At 41.7% G+C, this 27061-nt stretch overlaps 1 long non-coding RNA gene across 2 annotated transcripts in view; it reads left to right on the top strand.

The window, feature by feature from the left end:
* LOC116666312 overlaps positions 1-27061 on the top strand; it is a 114144-nt gene that overhangs the window by 71451 nt on the left and 15632 nt on the right. The window contains exon 3 of one of the 2 annotated variants that reach the window (XR_004323081.1): positions 279-374. The exons of the other annotated variant lie outside the window; for it this stretch is intronic. This is a non-coding gene — a long non-coding RNA (uncharacterized LOC116666312). The remainder of the gene's footprint in view (positions 1-278; positions 375-27061) is intronic. 2 annotated transcript variants of the gene reach the window in all.

The following is a 27061-nucleotide window of genomic DNA, read 5'->3' as shown; positions in this document are numbered from 1 at the left end:
TTCTAGAAATAACATGAAATTCAGGTAATCGATCTTTTAAAAAAATAATAATTTATGCAGTAGGGGAAGTCCCTGCTTTATGTGGTAGAGACTTCTAATGCTCACTCTATCTTGTTTGCCTCTTTTCCTGGCCAATGGAGGTCACTCTTGTCCATCTGTCTTCTATGTGAATGGGGCCATCTACTTAGTCTGGCTGAGGGCTGTGGGCAGAAGGGACATGTGAACCAAAGTATCTAATTTCTGCTATAAGACCCTCCAATTCTCTCTTCTGCCAACAGAACCTGAAATATTCCAGATGGTGGAGGCTTCACTAGTCTGGGTTCTGGAGTGAAGACAGCATGGAGGAGAAACTCCCCACCCATAGTCCCACTGGTGTAAGATGGACATATTGCATGAACAAGAAAGAATTGTGTTAAACTACTGAGATTTGGGGGTTTTTAACGTCAGCATAATCTAATCTATCATGAATGACACAAGTCAGATGTGCAGATACTGTAATATTATTTTCTATAATTTATATCATTATGCTGTCAAGTGTATCTTGTTGAAGGCTGAGAAGGGACTTAAATATGCCAATTTTAATAGTAATAGTCTCATTTAAAAATTTTTATCTCTCTCTCTATAAATAAATTTTTTTCAAATTCAAGTTCATAGAATTGTTTTTCCAGCCAACATGATATCTATATATAGAGGCTAACTCATTTATCCTTATGGCAGAGGAGGGAGAGAGATTTGTGATTTATGCTCTTCCTGGTCCATGGATACCATGCTGATTTTGGCTGCAGGAGTTTGTGGCTCGGACTGCAGCTGACTCAGTCTTACCTAGGTTTCCTTGGCTAGGTCCCATCCAGTAGGCTTGTGCAGGATGTCCACCCTGGCCCAGCCTCTACTATGGAGTTACCTTTCCATGGCAGTGCCGTGTAGCTTGATAGTCTTCACCCTCCGCTACTTTTTTTGGTCCCCACATTGGCTTATGGGCATGTCTGAGTCACTTTTTGATTGCCTTCTCTTTCTTTATCATAGATTTCTATCGGTTCTCACTGCCTAAGCTAAGGATCAAAGAGATAGGAGTGCTGGTCCCTTATGGGACAAACTCTTCCTCCTTCATTCCCCGCTGCCCCTAATCTTTTCTTTCTTCTCCAGATAGGGTACCACCTGCCCTTCCTGTCTGGTGGTGACTTCCTCTAAGTCACTTCCTTCTTCTCATCTGTAGACATTTTTGTCCTAAGTGGCCCTGCCTCCCTCCCTAAGGCATTAAGCCTTGTGGCTTGACCTTAATGGTGAACATGATTTATGGGGAGATTTAAAAAAAAAAAAACTTAGGCTCACATTTTCAAGATAATTGCATTAGCATTTTAAAAGTACTTCCTCCCTGGAAATGCTGCCTACTCTTCGGACATTATTGGCATCTGCTGACTCACTGGGTGGAGAGCCCAGTGGCCTCCAGTGTGTGGTAAGGGTTGCGGACAGCCCTGGTGTCAGCCCCCTTGGTTAAGCTTGGTGGACTGACCCAGGGAGCTCCTTCCAGTCTGTGGACACTATATATAAAATATTGGCCTGCTGCAGAATAAACTCAGAGTTTAACTCCCAATTACCATGGAAACCCTAAGGGAAACACAATCCTTTCTTTTAGGTCTGCCAGCTACCTTGTTTTCCTAAACCCCTAATTTCCTTTAGGGTCTTACTCACACAGTCATGGCTTATTTCAAGAAGAGCAAGCATGAAATGAATATATGCAAAGACTTTAACAATTTATTTAACTTACTTTTCATCACATCTTTCGTCTGTACATTGAGGACTTGAGTCAATTTCGTCTTATTCAGAGAAATTCGCATTTTTGTACAGAGTATCTTGTCTAATTTTGCACCTCTCTTACGGGATAGTCACATAAATACGATGTCCACAGATGATTTTAAGTCAATCCTCAGAGTCTTGCTGCTTTTAAGGCTTGAGAATGGTTCAACCAGAGACTCTTAGTTTTTCTTTATGAAAAATAATGATTATTTGAGGTCTTTTTTAGTTTGTTGCTGAATATTTTTAGCTGAATGATCTTGTGTTCACTGAACTCATGATCTTCTGTCTTTCATCTTCCCCCCCATCAAATTGTATTTCAGGAATATGCCATCTGTCTTCCTTGCTGAAGTTTGTGCTAGGATGAATTGCTACGTTCCTCTCTGGTGGGGGGGACAGTACAGAGGAAACTCTCCTTCCCTCTCTAGTTGATACAGTGATGATGGGAGCATGTTCATTAGCAGATGTACAGCATTTTGACTAGAGATGCGGTCCTGAAATTAGTCTCTGTTTCAAATCCTATGACCTTATGTATTATTTGTGTTGGACAGCTTTGTGCATGACTTCAAACGTTTGTCAGGTCCAGTTCTTACTTGAGCTACTTCTATCGTGGTTCATTCCTGTAGACTTTAATCTGCTTCATGCCCGGGCAGTTAGACGGAGTCTTCTATGGGCTCATGCCATGGTCACGCACCTCTAGTTTCTTGCCCTCTGGCTTATCTGATATCACATCATGGGATACTGCTTTATACTGACAGATATACAATCCCCAAATTCAGAGGAATAAACCCTCTCTTGAGCCAGTGGGAGAGAGGAGCAGACAGATAAATGCTTCCTCTTTTGTCCCCAGGTAGACACTCCTGAGATATAATTCATAAGGTTCCTTGGAACGTGGAAGGTCCTGGTGGATCAAGCACTGGCTGCCTATGGGAATGGTCACCTCAGTCACACAGCCTTGTGTCGGCTTTGCCTTCTTCCTGCTTATTTTTCCTGTCCTGCAGTCTTGCTCCCTAGGAACCGTATTCCAAAGTAACTTACCTACAAGGAAGTTTTTACCTGAGATTCTGCTTTGGAGGTAGGGGCAAGGCTAAGACAGTATTCTTTATAAAACAGAAGCTAGTGTTTTCTCAGCAAAGCCTACCAACAGAGCGTCAAACTTGTAGAGAGGAAGCATTTGAGAGTTTGGGGGATGTGTGAGTGCATGGGCATGTACATGCCAGAGTGTGGAACTGCTTTCCAAAGCCAGCTGTAGTAGTGATTTGGTTACCCACACAAAGAGATAGACAAGTGGGTTATACAAAAATCTTTTATTGACACAACATTGTAATCTGACTAGACTTCAATAAAAAAAAAACAACAAACAAGCAAAATCCAATATTAAAAAAAAACCTGTTATATTTGAAATTAAGTTGCACCCACTCCCCCCCCCCCCCCCATTTACTGATAGTCAAAACTCATCTGTCCTTTTCTATTTCTGGCTTCAAGTTCCTTCCAACTTGATACTTCTTTTATAACCCAGATTCCTGTGGTACAATGGTAGGGAAGAGATCTTAGGGAAACTACAAAGCAGATAACAGACTTACCTGTAAAAGCTCAGTTAGAACTAGCTGCTGCTTGGGATAATGCACATTTTATCCCCATCTATTAATATGAAGAATTAAGGATTGATTTAATTGGTAATGATAATATAAGATTTCCTTCTATTTAAAACTGGAAACCTGTCTAATTAGCAGTTCCTAATGAATACATTGTCAAAATAGCTAATGGCAGGGTGTTTAGGGAGTTAAAAGGGAAGGAGGTTAGAAGAATACCTTCTTATGTAAAGCTGGGTCCCTCCAGATTCTAAAGCCTCAGGATTGTGGAGGGGGAATCCTGAGGATGATATTTGCGTAATCAGTGTCTTGAGAAGGAAGTTGTTCCTCTGCTGTGATATTGTGGTTTATAACAAGTATATATTTGACCTTCATCCTATTTCTAGCACAGAGCTCCTAAAATGCTTGGAATTTACTAAATGAAGAGATAGAACGTTCTGTTATGTTAATGATGTGACATTTGGAAAGCCCCTAGGTAACCTAAGGATGGGGACTGGGTACCAGGGGAATCAACCTTATGAACAGAGTATTGGAACTTTCAGTCCCACTACCCAACCTCCGTACCCCCACCTCTGGGGAGGGGAGAGGGACAGAAGATTGAATTCAATCACCCATGGCCATTGATTTAATCAACCATGCCAGTGTAATGAAGCCTCCATAAAACCCCAAAAGGATGAGGTTCAGAGAGTTTCCTGATTGATGAACGCACGTAGGTGCTGGGAGAGTGATGCACCCAGGGAGAGCATGGGAGCCCTGAGCCCCTGCCAGTGTACCTTGCCCTACATGCTTCTTCATCTGGCTGTTCATCTGTATCCTTTACAATGTCCCTTATAATAAGTTGATAAAATAAGTACATTTCTCTGAGTTCAATGAGCCAATCTATCAGATTACTTGAACCCAAAGAGAGGGTGATGAGAACCTCTAAATCTCTGACCTAGTGGGTCAGAAGCATGGGTGACAACTTGGACTTGTGATTGGCATCTGAAGTTGGGGGAGGGAGATGCAGTCTTGTAGGACTGAGCCTTAACCTGTGGGATCTGACACTATCTACAGGTAGATAGTGTCAGAATTGAGTCAAAGTGTAGGACACCCAGTCAGTGTCTGTTGAGAATAGCTTGGTGGTGGTGGAAAGCACACCCGTTGGACCTGCCCAATAGAAAGGAAAATAGAATCCCATCAAAATCTCAAAGGAACAGGCATGCTATAAGAGAGCTTTGGAGGAGGGGATCCCTAAAGATTTGCTGTCTACTAGAGATACTGAAATTAGGTTTCTAGTCACTTGATAGCATGCCTTAAATGATATTTATCCTATTATTGCTCATTTCTGAGTAACCAGTAGATACTGTGTGGTTCTGGTTTCTTTATCCTTTTGCCAGGACAGGAAAAATTAGAGAAAATCTGGAATCACCCCTTTTCATGTGGTTGCATTATGTGGATAATTAGTCATCCTGGAATTTCTTTAATCTTCTATTCAATTTTGATCATTTTATTTGCTTTGGTAAATCATAAGCAACCATGACTGCACATATGTTCCCTTTTCAGATCTTTCAATAATATACCAGTTGGATGAAGAATTTTAGAAGTTGATTGTAGTAATTAGGACTATTTTGGTTGCAAAGGACAGAAAGCCAAGTAATAGCTATTGAAGCAAGGATGTTGTGTCTCACGGATCCCAAGGGCAGGCTCTCTTCACCTTTTGCCTGTTAATGTCTTTATCTTTCTACTTCATTTCCCTCCTCCTCACTCTTTCAAGTGGCTTGCTCTGCTTGCCTGGGAGGAAACCTGGCAGTTGACAGGACCTACATGACCTTTCCATTTATAGTTTCAGTCACTTGGGAAGAGATGGACTCTCTTCATTTTCAGTTACCAGATCCCTGGCAAAGGACTCAGAATGGTCCAGCTTGAATCAAATGCTCACTTTGGAACCAATCTGCTGGCTAGAACAAGTTCTGGAAGGTGATTGGCCCAGCTATCTTCCCCTGGACCAACTGACTGTGGCCAGGGCACATTTTGTACAAGATAATTGGCCCAGATGTTACCATGTTGATAGAATAGAGAAGAAGAAGGAGAAGAGGCTATTTCCAGAAGAGAGTAGGGGAAGGGTAAAGGTGGGTCCCCATGGAGTGAGAGCAACAACTGGTCATCACACTGATCTGAAGGAATTTGACTCCTTAGAGTCAAACAGGTAAATTTCACATAAAATACAAAATCTCTTTGGCGCTGGGAATGTTAAATGGCTCCTTGAGAAAAACAGGGGTGTTTTAAAAATAAAAATTAGTTTCTACTTATGACAAGGATGAAGATGATACAACAACTCAGTCATAAAATCTAGTGTATTAAAAACATGTAAATATTGGAATGTTGATGGAATATTGAAACACAATGAAACTGAAATATCAAATCATTATAATTTGGCTTAATTTCCCTAGCTACAGAAATACTCCTTCAGTTGAATGTGTGTTTAGTTTTAATTGTTGTTGTTAATTGTGCAACTAATAAGTGACTAAGCAGTGTAGCTCTGGGGGCATTTTTCTTGGTTTCGTAATTTTCTTTGCCACTTACTACTTGTATGGCCTTGGAAAAAGTACTTAATCTCCCTATGGCTCACATTACTTACCTGTAAGGTGGAAATAATAATTGTGACCTTTTCATAGGTGGTTGTGATAAAATTAGCTAAAGCACAGTGCTTAGAACAGTGCCTGGCATGTAGTCAGCACTGAGTTAATGTTAGCTATTGTTATTCGAATATTCTTTCGGAATTATTACTTTCTTCAAGATTATAAGTAAGACAAACGGACTTTCTTGCATACCTTTTTGAATTTCATTGAAATAATCACTTAAAATGGGATTTTTGTAAAAAAGTTCATAAGTTCTCTCTCTCTCAGAAAAGTACAAAGGAGAGGTCACTGGTCAGGCTTTGAGGACTTGAGACCTATTCTGCCCTTGGTATCCATTAAGACTTTTCACAGATGTTTCATTTCATCGATGTTCCAGCACCCTCTCCTTCTGAGCAGAAGGTAGGGTTTTATTTTCCACCTACTTAAAGTTAAGCATGGCCATGTGACCTGCTCTGGCAATGATTTGTGATCTCTGGGGGTAGAAGCTTTAAGAGTCAGAGTCTGTGTTGCCTCATTCTCTATTTTTCCTTCATGACAACTGGCAGCTTCTAAGATGAGGGCTTCTCCACTAGCCTGCATCCCTGATTGACAGCTCACAACGGATATGTAGTATGGACAACCAGAGTTTTTCTGTTGTTTTAAACAACTGAGATTTTGCTATGTTGGTTCCAGTGGAACTCAAGTCCTCCAAATAAGGCCTCTGAAAAGGAGGGTACCTTCAGGCATTAGGTCTGGCAGGCTGGTTCTTCTTTGGCTATATTTCATTCAGGAATGAACATCCGCATAATTAAGATATCAATTTCAAAGAACGTCACATTACCGAGAACACATATTTTAATGCAGAACAAAAAACACTCACATTTTGTGCAATGATGCTGTTATTATTTAAAACTCTGGCATAGTTTGAAAATTTATATTAAAGTAATAAATTTCTTACCCAGCTTCACAAAAGCAGAGCTCATTTTTAAGGCTGCCATCTCATGCACCTATCATTCCAACACTTTGAAATACTAGTATCGATAAACCATCTTCCGTTATTCTGTCTAGTAACTATCCATTTCATCTATCTCTTTCTTTTACTGCTCTAATTTATGAGACTTGATTTTTTTTTTTATTCAGAAATTCTTTCAAATTAAGTCATTTGGTGTTTTTTTTTTAAATCCATCTTGAATCTTAAGAAGCATAGTTTATTTTGCCCTTTAAAATAGCATTTTCTGTTATTCTCGGGCTGGAAATGAGTATTCAGGTTGGGTTAAGGAACAGATTCAACTTGTGGAGATTTTGTTTTACTGACGTTGGAATTTTACTCTACCATTTCCTCCTCATCCAACTGTCCAACAAAATCCTTTCAGTGTTTTCCCTCAGAAATGTCGCTTAAATCCCCTCATCCTTCTGCACCCCTTGGGCAATACCATCATTCAGGTTTTCCTCATCTCTTCCTCATAAGTTAAGAGCTTCCCAACTGGTCCTCCTGGCACCGTTCTCTCATCTACCACTAGGATCCCATTCTAGAAACCAAATCCTAGAAGCTCATTATCTGCCCAGGGGAGCAAATGAATGCGTAAGCATTTAGAATCTCTCTTCCATCCTCTCTTTTTTCCCCCTCTTCCTGCACTCCAGGACTCACAATTCTCCAAAGACACATTCTCACCATTCACTGAAAACACCCTAGCTTTTCATGCCCAGAGGCTCTAACCATGTTGGTTTCCCTGATCTAAAACAACATTGTCTCCTACCCTATGTGGATTTGCTAAGGCTGCTATAACAGGACACCATGGACTGGAGAGGGGCTTACAGAAATGTATCTTTTCCCAGTTGTGGAGGCTGGAGGTCCAAGGTCAAGGTGTTGGCAGGGGTGGTTCCTCGGAGGCCTCTCCCCTTGCCTTGCAGGTGGCCACCTTCTTGTTGCCTTGTCCAATCTATGTTTCCCTGGTGTCTCCCTTTGTGTCCATGTCTCCTCTTCTTATTAGGAAACGAGTGTGATTGGATTAGGGCCCACGCTAATGGCCTCATTTTAACTGAATCACTTCTTTCATGGCACCATTTCCAAATACAGTCACGTTTTTGAGGTATTGGGGTTAGAGCTTCAACATAGGAATAGGGGGGTGTGGAGGACACAGTTTAGCCCATAACATACCATACTCTTTTCTCAATTATTTACCCTTCAGGATCAGGTTTCCTGGGAAGCCTTCCCTGACTCCTCTATTAGTAACTTCCTGATGCTTCCGTAGCATTTGGTACTTACCTCCATTATCACACTAACTGTACAGTATTTTAATAATTGATGGCATAGATTGGCAAACTTTTTCCTGAAGGGCCAGGTGTAAATATCTTAGGTTTTGCAGGCCAGACAGTCTCTGTCCAACTACTCAACTCTGCCACTGTAGCAAAGGGAGTTCAGAGCCCTTGATATGCCCAGGTCTAGGGGTACATCGCAAACCCCAGTATGAGAATTTTGCTTTCAATTTAACTCTGAACTTAAGGGCAGTGAACTATAAGAAAACATCTTCTTTCACTGTATATTTATTTCTCATAAAAATCTAGTGTAGCTTGCAGAGCAACAGCACAGATACATTTTAACCCCAGGTGCCCTTCAGCCTTTCATGCATGGTCTGGTTAAACTTCACTGGCTGTGGGATCCAGAGACGGTCACTTAATTTCTTTTGAAGCAAATTCCTAGTTTTTAAAACAAACCGTTGGACAGAAAATGTTTTCAATGGCAGAGCAGTTGGCGTTGAGGCAGGCCTGTTCTTCCATGTACGAGACTGTCCTGCTCATGCAAGATGCTTAGAATCTCTAGCCTCTGACCAGGAGTCCCTCCTAGTCTTTAAGACAGCCCAAAGTATCCCCAAATACTTCCAAACAACTGGAGTTTTAAGCACTCTGCATAATCTCTAACATTCTTCCAATTCTAGAATTCTGACTCCTGTAGTTTTCTGACAGTTGAATATATGGAAATTGCCTCTTTATCTGACATCTAAGCTAATCAGAAAGCTCAGACAGCAAGTTTTTGTTTTGTACGTATTGGGCTAGTGGAAACCATGTGTTCTAGCTTTATTTTGTATTTTGAGAAGACAAGTGATAGGTAAATAACTCCTGTGGTGTTAATTCTGCAAGGCTGCACGCAGGTTGCACCACTGGGTTACCTCAGATTTAACCCGATCTCTGATCCTTTTGCAGCTTCCAAAATGGTACCCACTAGCCCCATGTGGCTATTTAACTTTACATTCAAAATAATTCAACTTAAGTACAATTAAACAATCAGTGACTCAGTTGTAATGACCACATTTTGCTACACACGTGGCCGCACCTGTGGCTAGTGGCTACCATACTAGTGCAGATATAGAACACCTCCTTCAACGCAGAGTTCTCACGGAAAGTTCTTACCATCCTAGTCTAAGCAGTTACAGCTGATTCTGTCTATTTCATGCAACATTTTGCATTGCTCTGTTCGTTTTTCATACTGAGTATGCTGTTCTATTCTATTTATTTAACAATTCGGACATGAAAACCTTTTCCCTACCCTTCAGGAAGACTGAAAGTTGACTGTAATCAGTAAAGCAGGCACTTGGCAATTAAGATATTTTAAATTTTTATGTGGAGGATCAGAATCTAGAAGAACTGGCAGTCCAGATGTTTATATATGGTGACCTAGTAACACCCGCTTCTCTGTTTCCAAGGCCCTTGCAGGTGTGGGCATCGCCACAGTCCTCTTTTCCCTCGCTTACATGGTTGGAGTCATTAAAGACAAAAAAAAGTCACTCTGATATGGCATGAGTCTTTTGATTGTGTGAATTCACCGGCTGAAGAAGGCTTGTTTGCTGCCTGATGTCAGGATTAAAGAGTTTATGTCTGGAGGGGCCTCTCTCCCTTGCGTTCCCCTCCTGGACCCTCGCATGCCCACATCCTGTCCCAGAAGGCAGGACGAGGGCTTGAAATCACGGCGTAGATGAGGCAACTGTAAGATCACAGGTAGCTTGATGGGTCCCTCATGACAACACGTGCTATGTTTTAATTAGTGGAGCTTTTCTTATCTCCATGACTGTATTTTCATTGCCCACGGGGCAGCTTCACTTCCTAGATGAAGGCTCACAGAGTCCCTCGGAAACCCGAGAATGATTTATTGCTGCTTATCCAAAGGTTCCAGATGGTTTTCTGTTACAGCAGCTTTAACTCAAATCACAGTTACAGGTAAGAGACCTACAGTGAGAGGACAATCTGATTGTCAGGCCCTTTCTCAGCCTCTAACCGTGAGAATCCTCTCCTCTCCAGATAGCCCTTTAAATGGGTAAATACTTTCTTGTATTTGTGCAGTAATCATAGCTGGCACTGACGGACTGCTTCCATTGCACCAGGCAGAGGGCTGGGATTTTTCTGTATATATTTTACTTATTCCTCCCAAATGGATGAGAAGGGTTCTATTAGTAACTCTGGTCTCAGAGATGTTTAGTAACCTACTGAAGGTCACACAGTTAGGAAAGTGTAGGGCTGAGATCTGAACCCAGACAATCTGACTTCAGAGTGTGTGTGTGTGTGTGTGTGTGTGCTGTTCTATTAAATGCTTGACATACTTTTCTATTCCATCTTCTTCACAATTCTATGAGGCATTAAAGGGCCCCAAATAAAGAAAGAAATAAAGGAAGCTCCCGACGCCAGAGAAGTTAAATTTCAAAGCTCCTAAACAAACTGACCTTCCTGTCCGCAGACAAGACCGTGCCCATAACACGCCATGACAGCTCCGCCCTGGGGAAACGGGCATAAATGTGAGGGGAGAGGTCGGAGAAGCATGGTCTCTGAAGGGACGTCTGTATGACGGGCTCCTACCAATTAGACTGCTCTCAGTCAAGAGTGGCAGAGAAGCCAGTAACTCAGAAATGGGATAGTTATTCTACACCTACATTTGGGGCAAAGGCGGAATTTTATGCAAATACACCCAATGGGTTGGTCTTCTGAAGCCAGGAGGTGGAGAGGGACTGGGATCTGAAGCGGTTCAAGGTGTTCCAGGAACCTGCCCTTGGACTCCTCCACTACCGGGACCAGCTTCTAGAAAGCAACCCCTCTGCTCTAGGACATCCGCACCTGCCCCGCACCACCAATCGCCTATTCTTCCCTTATTTCCAATTCCAATAATGAGAGAGGAACTCTGATTGGCTCAGCAAATATCCAGCATCTCTGGGCAGAACCCCCAGTGCCCAGGAGGCCTTTCCACTGGCAGATGACTGGCAGTCTTTCTGTCAGGTGCTCACCTAGGCCCAATCTGCGGGGCTGGAGGAGCGGGACATGGTGGATGGTGGGGCCAAATAAATGGGAAATCTTGGTCATCTAGACCAAACCTTCTGCAGAGCGAGTTACCTCAGAGCGGGCTGTGGTTCAGAGGCACTGACATTGGTGTATCTTTTTCAGAGAGGAAAAAACTGCACTTTTGCGCTAGATTAAAATTCTGTCTAGTTGGTGTTTACGTTTGGGGAGGTGATTTATCAATTTTTCTCTAGGTGACATGATTCCACAGCTAACCGATCCAAAGTGCTCATTCCCTCCCACCCTCTCTTTCAAGTTAGATTTAGGTAAAATAAAATTCCTATGCTAAATTTTTTCACCTAGAAACCTCAGAGACTCTTAAGTCTCCCCGAAGCATGACACCCCTGTTTCTGAAGATCCCATTTGGGATTTTGGTGGAGGCTTTCAGGCTTCAAATTCTTATTCTTTATTATCTTCTCCACCACATAATTATTCTCACATGTATTCTGAGAGTTACTAAAGTTTTCTGCTGGTATGTACCCTACCTGGTGGTTCTCAGCTCTGACTACACAGTGAAATCACCCGGGAACTTTAAAAAACACTGTCATACTCTGAAAATTATGTTTTAATTGTTTTGTGAAGGCCTGGGAATGTTTTAAAAGCTCCCCAGGTGAGGTTAACGTGCACCCAGGGTCCATAACAACAGCGCGGTCCCTGACCAGCAGCTTCAACATCTGGAAACTTATTAGAAATTCAGACTTTTGGGTCTTATCCCAGACTTGCTGATTTAGAAACTTTGGGGGTGGAGCTCAGCAATCTGTTTTAACAAGCCCTCCAGGTGACTCTGAAGCAGGCTCAAGGTTCAGAAGCACTGGTCTACATGGAGCTGTTTAATTTACTGCAACGCGGTTCATAGAACCGAATCTCAAGCCTTTTAACTAAGCCTTTTAGATGCGGCCTCTTGAATCACATTTGTCACACAGCTTAACTGACTTCATCTGGGCTGCATCGGGCTGTCACGTGGCTTGGCTGAACGTTAATCGTTTTGATAATTTTGACAATCGCTGGTCCATTTATTTAGGATTATTAATTACCAAAATAAAACAGCTAAGGCTAGTCCTCTCACTGGGCTCCCTTTATTATTTCTTTTTTAACATGACTGTTTTCCTGATCGTTTGAGACAATCGTTTTCTCCCCACATCTGTTCCATGACATGATGAATTGGCCAGGTATTAAGCAGCTGCTTGTTCTAGCTTCAGCTGCCGTTATAAGATTCTCCAGTTTGGTGGGGAGGAATGACCCAACAAATTACCAAGATTTTTGATGCTAAGTATTTTTACAAACACATAGAGTATAATGTGCTTGCCCTGAAAGCAAACACATATTTTACAGGGTATCACACAGGATCTAAAACTGATTGCAGTGCAGCCATTGTTATTGTATTGTAATTGTCTGTTTTTGAGTCTGTTCTCCACTAAATACGGAGCTTCTGGGGAAGAGGGGCATATCTTATTTTTTTCCTGTTTTGCAGAGTGGCTGATAGATAGTAAATCCTGAGCATGTTTGGCGAATGAACAAAAGAATGAATGAACGACTGCATCATTCAGTACTAGCTGGTCACATCCAGGTACCATGTTTACTTTGTCTGGAGGCCACACTAGGGAAGACTCATTGTTGACATTATCCAAAGACTGGGACATGAGAATCCGTGGGGTCACGTAAGGGTGTCTAGGGGAGAAAATGGGAAGACTGCATGGGTTTGGATTTGCTCCCTTGCAGGAATGGAACTGATTCTCCCCACCTGGTGGAAGCTTGGGACGGCTCATTGCTTATCCTATCAGTAAATAGGGTGGAGGGCATAGCTCAGCGTGACAGAGCACGAGTACAATTGTTCTGGTAATTGAGAAGGAGTCCAAATACACTGGTGGAAGGCAGGATCTTTCCATCCCTGGGGGCTGAGATACCTGGGGGTAGGGGAGAGCTGTAGGAGTGGTCGCCCATTAGAGGCATCTTCCCCAAAGGCATCTGGGCCAGAGGCTGTTTAACATTTTCTGTTTGAGGCTGTGAGAAAAGGCGCTGGAGCAGGTGAATTATCAAGAAAGTTCCGCCCCCCAGCTCAGACCCTGGCTTCACTTGTGGCTGGGGTGGGGTGTGGAAAGAGACAGGTGGTTGTGGAGCTGGGAAAAGGCTTATAAAGGAAGTTATCTGAAAGCACAGGGTCACCTCTGGAAGCTGGCCATTTTCCCCATCACCGGTCAAGCCTGAAGTGGCCGGACCTTGTACTGGGGAGGGGGACTGGGGCACCCGATTGTGGATGGGTGAGATGGCCCTTCTGGTAGCTCTCGGTCCTCATAGAATGCAGGAGAGCCCCTGAAGCAGTGGAATTAATAGCGAACGTTAAGCAGATGGAGGTCTTTGCCTCAGAACAGAGCTTTCTTCCTCTGTGACCCAGGCATGGACGCCGTTTAGCTGGTGATATGGTGAAGGGCAAAGGACCTTGCGCTGAGGGAAACACAAAAGGAACCATTTCTGCCTGTTTTTTAGCTTGGGACACAATCACCCTTTTCTTTTGTAAGTGATTTGGATTTGGGGTCTCCTGATCACTAGTCAGTTTTTCCATCACCTCCCTCTCCCTTCGTACTTCTACCTCGACCGGCCCCTGACACCATTTACTTCTGCTCCATCTCATCATCCTCTCATCCTCCAAGTTCAACTCTCTCCAGTCCAATGGCTGTCCCCCTTTTAGTTCACTTGCATCAGGATGTGGTAGTTATCAACAGTCTGTCACTGTATGAAAATACAGTTTTCACTTGGGCTCCCAGCACACACAAAACACTTTCTTAACAGCCCAAAATAGAGAATTTCTGGTTATTATGAACGTACACAGGACAACTGGCCGTTGGAAGCCTCTTTTCACTTCCTGCTGTGGGCGGCAGCAGCTCCTGCCCAGGGCCGTCGCTCTTCCTCCATCTGGGCTATTCATCTCCCTTTGCACTGAGCCAATGCCCACTCATCCTTCACAGTTCAGTTCAAATGTAGTAAGTGCAAGACTAGAGAAAATGACAATGACGATATTTCAGTATTTGCTTCAAGTTTTAGCACCATTATTGTATTTTTCAAAAAGTGTCAGCAGAGCATAGTGGTTAAAAACATGGACCCCACAGCCAGAGAGCCTACCTTTGAATCTCAGCTGTGCTATTTACTACTGTGTAGCCTTGGGCAAGTTCCTTAACCTCTCTGAGCTTTAAGCTTCCCATCTGTAAATGGGGATAATACTAGTAACCTTTTAGGGTTGCTGTAAGTATCAAATGAATGGAATTTCTTTTTTGAAAATTGATATGATTAAAAAATACAAACAACATTTAATGCATTTTAATACAACCTTATTTAAACCTATTACAAAAAGGAAATGAAAACATTAATCTAGGAAAAAACATTTTGACATACATTATTCTGCTATAAAAATACAATTAATAGACAATGTAAAAATAAATTTATGCTATGATAAAAATGACTAAAACTTGAGCAATAAAATATTTGTTATGAAATAATTTTTGATCTTTTGAAAAAAACTGTGGTCTTAAAAAAAAACCCAGAATGACAATTATGTCATTATTGAAACTCCAGAATATGTTTTGGTCGAATTACCCAGCTGTTGGAAGCCCTGGTCTGTGAATGTCAAGAAGGGATTTAAAACTAGCATGTTTTCTTTCTGACTCCCCTATCTTCTTATACCATCTCTTAATTGATGACTTTGAGAAGATATTTTTGAACATCTCCCCCAATAGGGACTTCAGAATTTTCCCCCAACAGGATCTTCCTTTTTTTTTTTCAATGATACTGCCAGTAGAGTTTTTGTTCAAAGAAAGCATTTCTAGTTTATTTTTATCATCCTTAGATTTCCCATGTCATTAAATATTCTGATGCAGTTATCTGTAAATGTAGGCACTGCTGCCTTCCTGGTCCACTTTTTCACAAGGTCTTTGTCCACTGTCATTTCCCTTTTTTCTTGAGTATCCTGGAGGATAAAAGCACTTTCAAAATGTTTGCAACTTTTATTTAAAATTTTAATGTAGAATGCAACTCTGGGTATTTCTCCAGACACATGTAATTCTGACTTCAGTGTTTTTCAAGATGTCAGCATAACATTATACCAACAAAATACAAGCATTTTTGGTACTTAAGATTATAAGAAACACTGGATACCAGAATACCACAAACAGATTTTGCAATCAATACTCCAATGTCATTTCCTTGAAGAATTCTCTTTCCTCACTCCTCAAATTAGATTAAGTCTCTATGTTATAATCCAGATGTCTGCAGACTATGGCCCTTAGGTCAAATCCAATTGGCCTCTTGTTTTTGTAAATAAAGTTTTATTTGAACAAAGACACACCCATTCATTTACCTATTGTCTGTGACAGTTTGGCAATACCATGGCAAGACTGAGTAGTTGCAGCCAAGACTGTGTGGCCCTCTGACCTAAAATATTTACTCTTTGGTCCTTTACAGAAAAAGTCTGCCAAGTATTAGCTCTCTATACCTTTCCTTCAAAATCCTAATACAATCTGTAATGATACATCATGTGATTATTTTATTAATGTTAGTCTCTCACACTATTTAAGCTCCATAAGGATAAAAATCACGTTTATTATCCTCACGATTACATTCCCAGAACCTGGACTAATGTTGGTACATAGTAGCTGCTCAATGTATGCTTGTTAATTAAATAATCAGATTATCAAAGATGATAATTTGGGGGCAAATACTGCCTCTGGGGTAAGTCTACATTTCTGTTTAAACTCATGAAATATGAAGGTGAAGGCTAGGTAAGGTAACACTCAAAGTGTTCAGCAGACTGTCTGGAACATGGAATGTGCTGAACAAATGACAGGACTTATTAGTAAAAATCCTCCAAAGCTCCTTTAAAAAACCCTGTGAAGCCATTGCCACTAGGGAACAGCCTTATAAATGCACAAACATACTAGGAAGTACATTCTAGTGTTTATCAACATGCCTGCTGGGGCCACTTTTCTTATTTCATAGCTTCTGAGTTTCAGCCATTCTGCCATTTTTTAAAATAAGCTTTTGCCATTGATATGTCTTCTAGAAAAGAGGATCGGTGGAGGAGGGGTCAGCAGCCTTACCAAAGAACAGGTCAGCTCTTCGTTTGTTTGCTTACTGACCAGAACTGTGCACTGGAATCACCTGGGTACTGTAGAAAACACTAATGTCTGTCCTCTGGCCCCAGAGGTTCTGGTTTCATCGGTCAGGGTGGTGCTTTTAAAGCTTCCCAGGTGATTCTAACATGCAGCCAGGAATGAGACTGTCAGTTTTATCAGGTAAGAGGAATTCAGTGAATATTTGTCCTGAGAGACTGAATATACAAACAGATACGAGCCAGACTGTATATAACAAAATAACTCTGACCCACGACCTGTGCAGTAGCTGATATAGAAGGAAGGATCAGGACATATTCAATAACTTCCAGCTTTCCTATTTTTGCCCTCCCTGCCCCATCACCCCCCTGCAACTCAGGACCAACCAGAGAAAGTCAAACATACTCCTCTAATGAATCAGATAGGATGCACTACTTCTGGTCTGCCCGATGCTAAAAACCCTTGCTAACAACCTCCAAACAGGGGACACCTAATGTCTTCTCTTTTCTGCACTATAACACTTTCCTTTTCTCCTACTTGCATTTGAATTCCTGCCAAATGCAAGTGACAGTGGCTGACTCCTTTGCTATACCAAATTCTGAATAAATAGTCTCTCTGTTCTCATTTGGGTGGTCATTATTTATGTCTACCACTCTATTGTCCTTGTTACCATAACTAGTATTGCACATATAAATAACATACTTTGGTGTCTCTTCCAACCAGGAGAATTATATAACAGAACCCCACTGGGAATAACCTAGGTAAAAAACTGGACTGAGTATAAGAATTCAAGGATGTCTCAGAAAACCCAAGGGCAGGAGCCAGTTGGGTCTCAGGCAACCAGAAATGAAGGCTTTGGGGAACCATGAAATTTTCCCTTTCTGTCTCTTGTTTCCATTTTCCTCTGTGCATCTGCTTAATTCTTTCTTCTTAGTTTAGATCACCTGCCTCGATTTTCCAGGCCACTTGGCAGAATAACCACTACCAGCTTCTCCCAGGTTTGGATCTCTTCAATTAAAGACAGAAGAGCTAATTGGGAGTTCAAAATTTGCACCTCTTGGGAAGTGATGGAGATGTTAGCTGTCTTGATTGTGGTGGTGGTTTTATGGGTGTACACATCTATCAAAATTCATCAAATTGTACATCTGAAATATGTACAGTTTACTGTACAGGAATCATACCACAATTAAGGAGTTAAAAGAAAAAGAGAAGACTGGGAGAGCTAGACCAACTAGAACCTCTTATTCCACATTTCCAAGGAAGGATCTCATTGACCCATGTTAAGGGGGTTCCTTTTTCTTTTCCACTTTTCCTACAGTGGGACCTGGCGAATTTACAGGTCCCTACTGTGACCATGTGGATTACTGGGAGGAGGTCAGTCCCACAGTCAACAGGGAGGGCAGCTGAGGGGGACAGTTCAGCAGTACAACCTTAATGATGAAAAAGCAGTCGCATTTAAATTCTAGGCTTGTACTGTACCTTTTGTTCAGCTGTTTTTCAGCTCCCTGGTGATTTCCATCTCCTCTTGCAAGGCTTACTTTGTATAACCTGCACCTGCAGCTCCACTTACAGGCATCTAAGAGTCGTTTGAGCATTTTTAAGGAAAATTGTCCTTGAGAGACCATGGTGCCTCAGGGGACCCTTATGGGCCATCTCTGCTTTATGAGCTTATGTGCCAGCTGTGTCCCAGCCCCCATCATCACCCCGTGTCCTTTAGGAGTCTTTTTCAGCCATTACTTGATGAGGGGTGCTTATACCCAAACAATCGCTATGATCCATGCTGTGCTTTGGGGGTGGGGGGTGCTTTATGTCCTAGAATCCTCTTTCCCAGCAGACCTAGGGTTGGGACGACTGTCTGGAGCACCCCAGCTTCCTCCTGCAGCTATCTCAGCTCATCCCAATGAGGCTCTTCTCCCTCACTTGCCCCTTACCCCGTGAACCCTCAGGGATGCAGAGTCTGCAGGGAGGCACTAGGGATAGAGCGAGAGAGAATTTCTTGAAGGTGAATGAGTTCAGCGCCATCCAGTCCTAATCAACTCAGGCACTAAATTCTGGGCAACACAAGGAGGCAATTAAGCATAAGTGTATGGCGTTTGCTTTGTGGGTGAATATAAATTGCAGAGACTAGAGTTTTTGAAACACTGTGCTCAAGCCAAAACTAGGGCGTACTGAGCTTCTTCCATCAAATCACCTACCATAAGTACAGAGGAGCCCATCGGATTAAGTTTATAATTGATACATTCAGATGTGCTGCCTCAAATGTTCCAGCCTCTATAACCATGGAGTTCTGCCCTGAGTCTTGATATCAAAGGTTTTTTGAAGACCTGACACATTTGCCATTATGCAAATAACGTATTCTTACTTTTTTTCCAACTGTGAAGTTCAATTAATGTTTTATTATGTGAAGTCAAACAGGCACCCACTCCTTAAACTTCTAGCTTAAAACAAGCAGCGGTATTGTCAGTCTGCTTTGATGTCTCCTTATCTCTAAGCAGAGGGAACAGGAACAAAGATACCCTGGAGTTCTGCATTCGTTCTGTAATTGCAGGGTTCATTGTCTCTCTGCCCTTTTCAAGTCTTGGGGACTATTTGATCTGGTCTGATACTGTCCAAGCCAGATATTTGAGGACAGCTTGTGAAAGGTTTCCCCTCCCCTTCGTCCCCCCCACAATCATAGCATGTTTTACATGAGTTTGCGGTGCATCTGACCCTTCCCTGGGAAGGACTCATTGGGCCCTTAGAGCCAGAGGCCACTATGTCCCAGCTGAGAGGGACTGAGTGTCCATTTCTCTGCTTACTCATATAGGCTGAGCAAGACACAGATTTTTAAAAAGATATCTCATCAATACATTTAATATTGATAGATGCCGAAATGAAATTTGGTTTAAGTAAAATGTGTTTAAACCATCTGTTTCTTTTTACCTTTAAAAAGTTTTTTTTTAATTGAAGTATAGTCAGTTACAATGTGTCAGTTTCTGGTGTACAGCATATTGTTTCAGTCATACGGATACATACATATATTCCTTTTCATACTTTTTCATTATAAGTTCCTACAAGATATTGAATATAGTCCCCTGTGCTATACAGTGGGACCTTGTTGTTTATCTATTTTACATATAGCAGTTACTATCTGCAAATTTCCAACTCCCAATTTAACCCTTCCCACCCTCTTTCCCCCTGGTAACTGTAAGTTTGTTTCCTACGTCTGAGTCTGTTTCTGTTTTGTAAATAAGTTCATTTGTGTCATTTTTTTTAAGATTCTACATATAATTGATACCATATGGTATTTTTCCTTCTCTTCACAGATTTTTTTTTAGCCTCAATTTCTTCATTAGTCAAGTGGGAATACTGTGGAATGCAATGTATTGTTTTACCCACCTCATAGGGAATCAGATGATGATCAAAAGAGATCCCAGTGTGGAAGTCCTAAAATCATTTATTGAGCACCTACTGTAAGCCACATACTCTACCAAGGCCTGGGGTACAGTGCTGGAGTGAAGACAGACTATAGTCTCTTCCCATATGGATTTACTTGACTCTACTGGGAAATTAGATACTAAGTTTTAAAAGTCAAATGAGCAAATGTAAACTGTGACCGTGACAAATGTCCCAAGGCAAAGGTATATGGTGCTATGAGAGGCTGTATTAAGGAGATCTGATCTAGGCTGGAGGTCAGAGAAGCCTTCCCTGCTGTTGTGATAATGGAGCTATATAATCTGAAGGGAAAATAGGAGGTACCGAGAGGAAGAGATGGAGAGCATTCCAGGCAGTGGAAACAGCAGGTACAAAGGCCCATGAAGAAAAGATACAGAGAGTACACGAGGGTCTGAAAGATTGTGTGAAGGGACCACTGGCACCTTGCCCTGCCACTGTTAATATAAGGGTGCACACAGTGTACACAGAGAGAATAAAGGCAACTTGGCATCATGAGATGACCGCAAAAACCAGAAAAACCCTGTAGAATCTTAGTTCTCAAAGTAAATAAAGCCTTTAGCCCCTTCCTGAGAGTGAAAAACAATGTATCTCTGACTTTTACAACTTTCATGTCTTCAGAAATATAAAGATCCTCGCAGATATGATAATCAAGTGAGGAACTTCTGTTTTTTGAGCAATGAAAATAACTTCATGGTATTTTTCTTTAATACTGACTTGATCCTTTATTCAGGGTGTCCCATTCTTCTGAATGTTGGACTCTCTTGCAACCATTGCAAGAAGCATTTTTTACTGCTTGAATCTCCTTCTGGGATTTCCCTTGACAGTGCTCTGTGGCTAGAATTGCCCAAAGTGAGGCTAGGGGGATTTCAGTTGGGGCCAGCTCACAAAGTCCCGCAGGCCAGCTTCAGAAATCTTGTCTTTACCTTGGGAACAAGGAGGAAGTCATGGGAGTGGGGTTGGGGGCATGATCTCTTTGAGTCCATCACTCTGCCTACCGAGGGAAGAATGCATTAGAGAGGGACAGAGTAAAGGCAAGTGGACAAGTTCAGAGGCCACTGTAATGACTCAGTTGAGAGAAGATAAAGGCTTGTCCTAGGGTGGTGGGTGCTGGTGGGATGGAGAGAAGAAAATAGAATTGGAAGATATTTAGGTGATAAAATGAACAGAACTTGATTTTGGCCTGAGAACCAGTTGGATGGTGAAGCCATGCCCTGAACAAGGAAGCACTGGGAGAGGGGCAAGCTTGGGGTCTTGTGAAGTCCCATAGGCATGTGAAGTGTGACCCTCATTTCCCAGGGATTGAGGAATTCCCCAGATGAAGATGCTATTATACTTCATTCCAAACCACAGGATGCTTCCCAGCACCCCCAAATCTCAGGGTATAATCCATTAAACCCTCTACAAATGCACAGCATTCATAGTCATAGCCACTGTTGTAGCTCCTTGGAGGATATTCATTGAAATGGATCTATTCCCTGGGACCAAGAGAGATGGGGCAGTAAGCCACAGTCGTCTTCTGTTAAAAACCCTTTATGTTTACCTGACATTAAAAAATTCACAAGGTGCTTTATCACGGTGCGACTCAAAGTGTGGTCTCCAGAAGGCAGCATCAGTTTCAACTGGAAGCTTGTTAGAAATGCAGATACTCAGACCTTTGGACTTCAAAACTCAGTGTGTATGTGGGAGAAAGTGTCAACAATCTGTGTTGACAAGCTCTCTGGGTGATTCTGATGCACACACACTCAAGTTTGTGAAGCATTGCTTACGATACAGCATCTCTTCTTTGCTTAGCAACAATTGTGGAAGGTGGATATCATTACCACCCTTGATTCACCAAGGAAGGACCGAGGCTTGAAGAGATTAAGTGACTTGCTGAAACATGCAGTTGGTGGTGGCAAAGGTAGAAATCCTGCCCACCAATCTTCTAAATCTACATTTAGTGCCAATCACTGCCTTCTTACTTGAAATGAATGCAAAGAACTTGAGGGAACAGATGTGTAAGTTTTGAGGGGGACTGAGGGTGGATATGGAAGAGATATAAGGATCTCCTCCTTTACAACAAATAATAAACCACCAGATTATATTCTTCTGCCTAGGGAGGAGGGTCATAGGTGGGAGCAGGGGTATGCTAGAGCCAGCTGGTACCAGTTCAGGAGAACCAATAATGCACATCTCTTTCAAACTCTGCGTTCAGTGACAATTGAACTGGTAGGTTATAATAGACCAGGATGGGAGTATTTACACCATAGAAAATGGCAAAACTACAGATCAGGGCTCCTCACCCCAACACCCAGAACTGGTTGTTAAATATTTACCAGCACACCCCTGGATGGGAGTCAGAAGATCTCAGAGACAAAGTGTCATAAATTATAAATCATAAATTAGGGAAAGGATTCATAGAGAAGTGGGGGCATGTCACTATGATCAAGGTAAAGTGTTGCTGATCATAATTATGAACTAGATTTTTCTCCTTTGGATTAAAATAACTGGCAACAAATAAGCCAACCTTAATTCCCATGCTTCCAGGTGCGCTAACCAAGTCAAGATGGGGAAAATTTATTTAATGCACTATGTTTGAGACAAAAAAACCAAACAGCGGTCTCTAGTTTTTACTAAATGTAAAAAGCAACATGTGGGTATGGAGAAAAAGGAACCCTCCTACACCGTTGGTAGGAATGTGGTTTGGTGCAGCCATTATGGAGGACAGTATGGAGATTCCTCAGAAGACTGAAAATAGACTTACCATATGATCCAGCAATCCCTCTCCTAGGTATGTATCCAGAGGAAACTCTAATTTGAAAAGATACATGCACCCCAGTGTTCATAGCAGCACTATTTACAACAGCCAAGGCATGGAAGCAACCTAACTGTCCATTGACAGATGATTGAATAAAGAAGTTGTGGTATATTTATATGATGGAATACTACTCAGCTGTAAAAAGGAATAAAATAATGCCATTTGCAGCAACATGGATAGACCTGGAGATCGTCATTCTAAGTGAAATAAGCCAGAAAGAGACAGAAAAATACCATGTGATTACTCATATGTGGAATTCCCCCCCCCCAAAAAAAAAGAAAGAAAAGAAAAGAAAAGGATACAAATGAATTTATTTACAAAACAGAAACAGACTCACAGACATAGAAAACAAACTATGGTTACTGGCGGGGAGAGGGACTGGGAAGGGATAAACTGGGAGTTCAAGATATGCAGATACTAACTAATATATATAAAATAGATGAACAAGTTTCTTCTGTCTAGCACAGGGAACTGTATTCAATATCTTGTTAGTAACCTATAATGAAAAGAATATGAAAAGGAATATATGTGTATGTATGACTGAAACATTAAACTGTGTATCAGAAATTGACACAACATTGTACACTGAGTATATTTTAATCAAAAAAAAAAAAGAGCAACATGGGCTGGATTTTGATAACAAAGACCACTTAGTCCTTTTTCCCAGCATCAGCTTAAAGTCGCTCTTAAGAATTCTTGAACAAAATGGTAACAGGTACCACCAGCAAGACTTCCACACCTGGAAAGAAATGAGCTTTTTGTCAAGATCAGGTTTATGTTACATTTCAATTGGAACTCAAGTTGAATACAATTCTATGAATTTTTCTAAAAACCCAAGAAAAACTGTCATTATATTGAAACACAGTTTCATTCTGGAAGGCTTGTTTAAAATGGAACCTATCTTAGTAAAATTGGAAAATATTTTGGTTTAGAAACCGACACTTACGATGTTGGAGTATTTAAATCATAATGTCATGGAACTTGGCTATTGAAACCAACTATAGGAATCACCAAGAATCTCTCTAGCCCGGTGAGTATCAACTTGGGTGTCAACACAGAATCACTTGGGGAGCTTTTAAAAATACTGATTCCCAGACTGCAGCCCAGAGCAGTTAAATTGGTGTCTCTGGTAGTGAAACCCAAGCCTTATTTTACAGAACCTCAGATGGTTCCAGTGTACAGGAAAGGTCAATATCCCTAGGCCTGTAACAATAAGGGGGGTGGTCCTAGGCACCTCCCCGCCTTAGTTTACAGATGAATTTGTAATTATACATTTATTTATGAGATTATTATAATAATGTAGGCACCCCCAACAGTCTGTAAACTCCATGAGAGAGGGATTGTGTCTGAGTTTTGCTCACTATTTATTCAACAAATATTACTGAGGACTTATTCTGAGTCAGACTCTGTTCTAAGAACTAGAATTACTGCCTCGAACATAGTAGTCACTCAGTAAATGCATCTGTCAGTTACAAAAAGGCAGGAGAGAAGCAGTATATGGAAGCATACACGAAGGCAGCCCTTTGCCTAAGAAGTGCAGTTCTCAGAGTGGTCCCTGGATAAGCAATGTCCGTGTCATCTGGGAACTTGTCAGAAATGCAAATTCTTGGGTCTCACTCCAGAAATTCTGGGGGTGGGGGCTAGAAACCCTATTTCAACAAGCACCCAAGTGATTCTGATTAGTGCAAAGGTTCAAGAACCAAAGCAGTAGAGGTGCTGGAGGAATTGGGAGCTGATGACATGCTTCAGATTTGGTTTTGGCATCAGTTGACAAACGCCACCTTTGGTCCTCCCACCAGCTGCCTCTTTGTCTATCACTCTTTAAGGCTCCTTACCTGCTGCAGAAAATCTTAGGATTAGAAGGGACCACTCAGGTTTTGATTCCCCAGGTATAGCTCTTCCATCAAGTAGGAGGCCTCTACCTTCAAGGAAGACGAGAATGCAAGGTTGGTTTGGTTGAATCTTCTTTTTAAGGGAGTTGGCGGTGTTAGAAATCAAGCGCACATAACCTCATAAATCAGGGATGGGAGTGTTTGTTGCTGGTTGTAAAATTTGACATCACCTCATCCTGCTGTTTCTGCCTTGGTAACTCCAGCCATTGGCACCCCCCATTTGTTTTTGTTTCTCCCTTGCTGGGATGGCCAAGAATTTTCAAAGAAAATCATAAAGCCTTGCTAGTTTGTTGCACTGCCCAGCCACACTGTCCAGCTTTGATGAAGCCCTCCCTGGTGCTTCTGCTCATCTTTTTGTCCCCTCTTCCCCACTCCTGATACCCGTTTTCCACTTTCCTCACCCCCAACTCCACTCTGACCTCTTTCACTCTCAGCTGTGACCTTGCCTCTCCTCTTAGAAGGTCAAGGAGTCTAACACATTGTCTCTCAGCTCCCTTCTCTCTACCTGATCTTTCCGCATCTTGTTCCTTTCTTCATATTTCATTTTATTTACAAATGATTTATGAGACCCTTTTATGTGCCAGGCACTGTGCAGCCTATAATCTTGCCGCTCGGGTGCATCCAGGGAAGGCTGATCATAAACATGCAAGGAAGCAAATACACATATGAATATACAAGATAGGATAATTATAAGTTGCAACAAGAGCCACAAAGGAAATTCAAGGTCCCCAAAGAGAGAGTAACAGAAAGAGGAAGAGATGACCTGTTTCTCCCCAGGGCTTTCCACCCTCTGTCATTGTGATTCCAGCCTGGTTTACTTCTTCTGATTTAATTACTGTCATTTCTCTTATTCCAAATCCTTTCCTTCTGCTTACAAATAGAATTGACTCCCCTCCCCTATTATGAAACATCTTCATAACTCTGGGACTGGTTTACAATTGGTTTTTCTTTCCACCTGTCTATTGAAATTGGACCTTCCAATTCTCTTCCTTAACTAGTGACAGCACTTACTGTCCCTGTCATAGCTCTCATTCTTCTTTAGGGTTACTAAACACCTAAGGATGAGAACTGTGACTTAAACATTTGATTTTCCCCCGAGGCGTTGCCAGGAAAACAATAAGTATTTGGAATGGATTGCTGTTAGCTGCTGTGGTGATTAGCAGATATTCTTAAGTAATATCTTAGTATTTCTTAATTGATTTGATGCTTTGTGCATTTTATGGATTTGAAAACCTGGAAGCTGGGAATTAGATGCTTCAACTGGGAAAGAAATGGATTCTTACTCCAAAAACTAAAAGCCAGGATCATCTGCAGCCCTGATACTGGAAAACAGGACCTCAGTAAAGGCTGTCATAGCAACACACAGCATTGCTTTGTCTTAGGCAATGTAAAGTAGCCTTTTTAAATATATGACTGTAAAGGTTACGTTATTTTTAAGTATATATTCACATTTTTGCTCTGAAGTGCCCCTATTTCCCACTATTAGCAATTTCTGGAATACATGCCCAGGCCTTCTCTGGTACTTCCTCCTCCCAACAAGCCGAAGTGCCTTGTTGGGCCACATCTGATGTGCTAATAGATGCATCGTAGCACAGTAAGATGCTTAATGATGTGCTGTGGAGAGACTGCTGTCAGGGTTTGCAGGAAGAGAGACTTGTTTACAAAGTTTTACGGCAGTGAGACTAGGAAGCAGCCTCTTAGGGAATGTTGGGTTCAGGTAGACCAAGAGTGAGATGAGAGGACCCTCCAGGTGACCAGGGCCATTAGCAGGAATAAGCATCTGAAGTAGAGATGAACCAAACTGCCGGTACCAAGTTTGTTAACAATCTTTGAACTCTACTGAGTTTTACCTGAGTATATGAAGACCCAACCACAATTCAGTAAGAACTGGAGAGGGAAAGTGTTTCTACTGATTTTTTTTTTTTTTTCAGGGAACAAGTTGCAAAATGTAGATAATTTTCCAAGTCCCATCCACAAATACCATTCCTCTTTCTAATCAACATGGTAACATGGTGGGTGGAGATACAGAGTGTAATGGTTAATTCCTTATGAGTAAAAACCAACTTTCAACTTTTTAAATCATATGTTTTAATATTTCAAAATAGGCCATGATCAAACCTCCATAACCCCCAATTGTACATGTTATAGACCAGACAGAGGAAAACAGAGCTTCACTTTCCCCATGGTTACCCATGTGTATAGCAGTCTGTTATTTGAAGGCCTGTTTATTTAACAGAATCATCCAAACTCAGTGAGCTGAGAAGGCCAGATTTACGGGAAAGCCTTCAAATATATATCTGTTTAGGCGTGATTATTCTCCCTGGGAGAAATGGGCAAAATGTGGCAGATTTGAATTTTTCTGTGGTCATTTCTAATTCTATGCTAATATTAGACCTCAGTGTGATTAATAATATAACTCAGTTGTAGCCTCTTGATAATTATCCTCATTAGGCTCATGTATAATACCATTTTTCCTCCTATGAGAAACCCACATCATTTTACAAATTTTCACTTGCCTAATAGACAGCAGTCCTCACTT

Source organism: Camelus ferus, chromosome 1, assembly GCF_009834535.1.
Source record: "Camelus ferus isolate YT-003-E chromosome 1, BCGSAC_Cfer_1.0, whole genome shotgun sequence".
Lineage (NCBI taxonomy): Eukaryota > Metazoa > Chordata > Mammalia > Artiodactyla > Camelidae > Camelus > Camelus ferus.
Note: the sequence above shows the minus strand (reverse complement) of the source record. Positions and strands in the feature narration are given on the sequence as shown.